The sequence below is a fragment of the Chroicocephalus ridibundus genome, chromosome 8 (assembly GCF_963924245.1).
Source record: "Chroicocephalus ridibundus chromosome 8, bChrRid1.1, whole genome shotgun sequence".
NCBI classification, from domain to species: domain Eukaryota; kingdom Metazoa; phylum Chordata; class Aves; order Charadriiformes; family Laridae; genus Chroicocephalus; species Chroicocephalus ridibundus.
In genome coordinates this window covers 13,994,758-14,001,254 of record NC_086291.1, presented here as the reverse complement: position 1 = coordinate 14,001,254, position 6,497 = coordinate 13,994,758, and positions in this window count along the sequence as shown.

Sequence of the window (6,497 nt, the reverse complement as noted above, 5' to 3'; positions counted from 1 at the left end):
CGCTCTGTGCCCCGGACGCCCGGGGACACGGCGGCTCTGCCCGCGGCCACAGCGGGGGCGCGCACCGGGGACCCCCCCGCCCACCACAGAGCTACAACTGGCCGTTAGTCAAGCAGAGGGACTTGGGAGAGAAGCTCTTCGCGTACATAAATGATCCTCCCTGGCCACGATACTGGTTTGCGGTGTTTTTTCCCTAAATGGAAGCCAAGGGCACTTTGAACTGTACCAAAGGCTGGTGTGGTCCATTTTCTGGCCAATACAAAGACATCTCTTCCACTTTCTTCTAATTATCGATTATATAAAGTGTATACTGTAAAGTGTGTTTATGTACCTTTAAAGTGTTTCCCTAAATTGTACACAAACCCTGATCATCAAGGCCAGGCTGGATGGGGCTTTGAGCAACCTGGTCCAGCAGGAGGTGTCCCTGCCCAGGGCAGGGGGGTTGGAACTACATGACCTTTAAGGTCCCTTCAAACTCTAACCACTCTGCAATTCTATGATCAAAAGTTTATCACTAGTTTATCTACTAATAATGAAGTACTGAATACTGATGAGAATAGGTTTATATCCAGGATATCGAAGAAAACGTGCTGTATACACGGACTTCAGCCAGCTCTTGGTTATTTACCACAATTGTACATAGTGTACCTATAAACCTCTAAGGATTAATAAAGCAATAGCCATATAAGCAAATTTTAAGAGGCTTCCTCTTGAACTGGACAACAGCTTTGAAGTACTGAGATTTAACATACAAATAGTTGAAAAGTGTATTTTCTAACATTTATTAGGTTTAAAATGTTTCGTTCTTCACCATGAAACATAGAAACGTATTCTATAGAATAAGTTAGATGTTGACATGTTACAGAAGACATCTTCCGTGCTCCAATACAACTACATTTGCCTCAGTGGAACTGCTCCCTTTCCACTGGTGTACCGAATCCACTCAAGATGTGAAGAGTGGGAATTTCATAAGGCAATATCCAGCACTTCCAAAGGAACCTGCTATAAAGCTGCAGAGAGAAGCAGCATTGCCTTACCACATCTTCTGCCTCTCACAATAAAAAAGACAAACCACGGGGGAGAAAAAAAACACAAAGGATTCTGGCGCATGGAGTCAGACCAGGAAGGCACAGAGAAGTGAATTATGAGGAGGCAGCCTGGAGGCAAAAGTTTAATGAGCACCTAGAGCATCTCAGAAAATACACACAATTTTTAAACTGCTGATGTTTTTGGGGAAAAAAAAAAAAGGTTTGAAGGCAGTTGGATTTCATCTTTCCAGATGGCACATGGTAGATTTAACCGAATACTCAAAAATGCCTTTTATCCAGTTCTAATCTAAGACAACTGGATTCAAGATTGTTATTAATTTTCTAGTCATCTCCACCAATAAAAAGCACGCCACAGAATAATCTTACCATCACACTTTAATAGTTGACTTTACAGTCCAGTTTGAAACCAGAAACCTTAAATTGAAGATCTCTCTGAACTTGGAGGAACTGTGTGTACTTTTTCCCATTACTGGAATGCAACTCAGGCAGCACATTGGAATAAATTGGATGAGATTGCAGTGAGGTGAAATTAGACCAATTATATAATAGTACCAAACTGTTCGTGTTCGTTCTGATATATATATATATATATGCCTTTTTCCATTTACTAAAATGTATTACAAAGGAATTGGTGACATGGACAAATATTTATGTCTGGTCTCTACCAACCTTGATGTCTACTAACTCACTCCTTATCTTCTAGAAAGATAATTGAATCAATGTTAAAAAACAGTAAATACTGTTTCTGGTCACTATCGATGTTATGAATTTAGTTAATGTAAATGAAAACAGTCAAGTTTCCATAGAGTGACATACAGAGGTTATGGCAGATTTGTTTTATTTTAAAAACTCAAGGACATTGACAAACCCCTAATTTAGATATCTGTTGCAAAACTTTCTTCGGTGAAAGTGTTAATGTTTCCATGTTTCATATGGAGATGGATGGAAAAAGGCAGCTGAAGTTGTAGAACTATGCTGATCCTACTTACAGCTTGGAGGAACAGCATCAGCTTTTAACTACAGAAAGAAAAAAGGAGGAGACCACCAGACCCGACCGAATAAACTGAAGATCACATCGTACTGTTAGATACGAACAGTATGGAGCAGGTGTACGCTATCATTATTTACATGATGTAACAGGTGAAATTAAACCTTTTTGCTGTTGTAAATCAGAGGAAAGTGACATTGCACATATGCCAAATTATTCTTGAAAGCCAAACCTAAAACAGCATCTACATGAAATTGTCATTAGCAGCCCCCAGCTCTGGCAAGAAACTGCGAAGGAGTGTTCAACACTCATTTCACCTCTCCATTACTGCTACGTGTACTTACTTTTTGATAAGCTGCAAATGCTTTTCCACTAGGAAAATACCTGCCACCGTTAGTTAATGCACATCGAAAATAGACCATGAATCCAAATAAGCCTCCAGCAATTTGTGATAGCTAGGATCCAAAAATTATTTAAATTTCACTACTTTCAGTAAGTGACATTGTCAGAGAGTTAACCATTTAAATAAAAATGTTAATAATCCATTATTAACCATGGTTTTAAGGGAAAAAATAAACCACGTAAAAAAGGAAAAAAAAGGAAAAACGGGTTTCAGTCCTTTTATCCTATGAGTAGATTGCACACTGCAGGTTTTCACATTCTTCAGTTTCTCAGCCATAGTCCTTAGAATGTGAAAATAGTGGAATGCAACAGCCATTAAGCGTGTGGAGAAAGTATGAGGAATAGAAGAGAGTCATGTTACTGGATACGAAATGCCACAGTGCTATACTGCAAACTATAGGCATACAAAATTGTTTCACTACACATAAAATGTAAGTATACAATCCCTATCTATCTGTGACTTAGGCCGTTCTCACCTGCAAGCATCTATCTTTCCACTCATCTATGTTGCAAATGAACCACTTGCTTAAAACAATTACTGGTATGACCAGAGAACAAAGAGCTGCTTTTAAGATATTTCAGGACCTTACTTTGTTCAGTCTAATCAAAATAAGACTGGGAAGAAACGTAGCTGGTGTTTGTAAGCATCTATGATAGCATTAAATTGATATAAACTATCTAAACAAAAGAACATTGATAAAAATAAAACTGAAATCTCCTACTCATAGATTGCGTTAAAAATTATTTTTAAACCATCAGAGGGTGCTGCAAAAGAAGGCCTTTCAGTAAGATTGCATTTCCTCCTCCATTTTAAGACCGGAGTTCAAATAGGAGCGCCTGGGACAGGAGGGGACCAAGCTCCATTACCAGCACTTACTGGTCTTTTGAGTCCATACTGTGTTTTGAGTCCATCCTACGTTAAGTATCCATATTTTGTCTCTGACACATAAAAAACAATAACTAGTAAAACCATCCTCTGACTTAAATTTTGGATTTGTGACTTCACAGGGAGCAGAAGGGGATCCAAGGGTTTTTTATTCTGCCTCCTATTACTTGTTAAATCAGTTTGTTGGCATATAAGGAAAATAAAAATAAGTGGTTTTCCTGGACCGCTCTCAGAAGTGATTCTAGGTCCTTGTTACACTTGGTCACAGCTTTTCTGGCAAGGGCTGCTTCTTATTGAATCCAGTTTATCAACCTTTCTTTGGATATAAAATACAAGCAGTTGAGACACTTTTTTGATCACACCAGAAAGTACTTATCCGGGGAAATGCTATACTGCCTTTCAGGAGCTGGCTGGGTGGGGATTTTATTTTTTTAATTACATAGGGCAGCAGGAGTTTGCAGATGATAATGTGTCCTTGATAAAGCAATCAGGCATGACTAACAAGATTGCTGCATTGCTCCTCCCTTGGGTAAGCCAGTAATTCCAGGGGAACAAAACAAGCACAGGACAGTCATACCTTCTAGACCCAAGGGGAGCAACAGCAGAGCTCTACCTGCGCTCTTTAAAGAATAGAACAATTAATCAGAAGAGCCTGAAGGAAACAAATCGTGCCATCTAATAGTCCATTGCTGAGCAATTTGACAAACGAAGAGCTGAGGTTCTGTATTTCATGAGATTAGTACTGCTATTTGCCCATTTTGCATGCCAAACGGTAAGTGAATATATGAACACCCTGGTTCTATAGGATTTGTTCGGTAAGCCATATAATAAGAACTATTAATGCCATCTGCAAAGGAGGACTAGCATTTACTGACTGGAAAGGGAAAATTGTCTCTTGATGGTATTTACAGTAGCATGTCCATGTCCCATATTTTCTAGGTCTAGCATATGAATTAAAGTGAACAGAATTTCACCCTGAATCACAGCTAATTTCGCTGGTGCGGCAAAAGCTATTCTACCCCCAAAATGTTACCCATGAGTCAGACCCCAAAATGTTCCTTGTGAGTCAGACTTGCACATAAGATGAGCACGCTAGGAAGGAATGAAGTGCATTTAGAAATTTTACTGACTTCAATTCAGGAGCTGTCAGTTGTCTGACACCTCCAGACCTTCTTAGAAGCTTCATCAACTACATAAACTAATAAAGGGGGCCAGGAGAGCCTGTCAGCACGAGAGCTGCCATAACCACTACAACTTGGAGCTCTGTTAAATGGATCCCTATGGGAATGATAATGTTGAAGTCAGGGGAATCGACTCCAGATCTGGCAGGGAGTGCTTTTCAATTGCAAGACGGACCAGATCTTCACATACTTTTTTTCTGTTCTTCTCCACACTCATCCAAGTTTAGCGTCTCTCCCTTCTATTGCACATTCCACTCTTTCTGCCATCTGATACTACAAATACCATTCAGTCACGCACATAATTTTCTCAAACCCCTGTCTATGAAGTACTTGCTACTGGATAATCCTGTCAGCCAAACACACAGATCGTCATCAAGTATGCAAGTGCCTAAAGCAGTGAAATAATACAATCTGTCATGACAGAATGAGAGATATTATGATTAACCAGCCTAGCACTTTTTAAAACCAGTCAGTTGTCCACAAACAGAGCAAAGCCCTTACAAAGGCTATGAACTTCACTCCTTTATCTCAGTAGCATCCCAGATACGCAGTTTCTAGAATCAAATTTTAAGACTGCATCATCACATTAGTGAGACCAAGTCATCGGGGAGTGGCAAAAGCACCTTAAGGGCTTAAAGATGGAGGGGGTTTACAGGACTAAGATATTTTGAAAGACTCAAGGGTTATAGACTAAGAATAAAAAGAGACATAAATATGTCGAGGATCATACGCCTTAACAAGGAAAATACGGTTTGGAAACCACTATTTTTTTCCTCTCTCGATGAAAACTAAATGCCAGCCAGTTGCACCCAGTATGTCTGAAAAAAAAAAAAAACAAACCCCAACACAAAGCATGACTCATTAATATGGGAAGTTTAGTTCATGCAAGCATAGGGCTAGTGCCACTTACCAAGAAGTAGAACTGATTCTTGGCCAAATGCATCTCCCTTTCCAGGCTGCTGATTTGTTTTGGAACAGGCCCTCCAAAAACCATAATCCATAACTAATAGCAGATTATCCAGTCAAGACAATGGTCTCCCTCCAGTCTTTAAGCAAAACTACGCAAGGTCAAGAATATCATGGCACACTGATACCCGTGCACCGCTCAACCAGGGTCTTTAAAACCAAGGCAGCTATAGACCTTTTCTTCACCCATGCTTTGGCTCTTCAGCATTGAAGGTACAACTGGTCCAAGAGCTTGAATTATTTACTGCACTATGCATCAATCTGATGGATGCCTCCTCCCTATGCTTGGATTTTTGGGAATCAGACATGGATACTGTTTCAAGCATTTACTAAAAATACTAGAACTATCACATCTGAGAATTAGAACACTGATAATCTCATTTGACTGATCACAATACATATTGCTCATCTTCAGCACTGTTTGCGAGGTTTGGAATGAAGGTCATATTGACAATAGGAGTGAATACTAAAAGAGGACATAGAAATGAAGAGAAAGCTTCTACCCTACGAAAGGCAAATGGAAGTAAGTTACAAGATGAAGGCAGTAAGAACAATATTGGAGACCCAACCCCAGTTAGAGTCTGTTACTTCCATAACAAAGTAAACAGGTCAGGACTCAAAACCACTCCAAAAACACATCTGTTCAACACACCACAAATAGGCTTCCACAAGTTTTCAGCATAGCTAATACAAAAAAGGCTTGACGGAAGAGTGGAATACTAATATCCCCATGACATCAGATAGCCTGCTCTGGAGCAATCACAGAGTATGGCAGAAAGGATAAATGGTTGTAATGTAGCTTGCCTTATTCTTCCAACAGCTTGAGGTTATCCAAAAGCTTGATGCTGGGGAGATTAAAAAAAGGTTGTTTAGAAATACAGGTTTTCATAGACTTGTTGAACGAATTCCTCCACAGCAACCAAATGACTTTTACTTTCTATGGCACCTAAGCAACCTTCAGGAGATCAAAAATATCCTTCTCATCCCAGCTTCAATGTCCAATTTATTTCCATGTATTTCAGTAT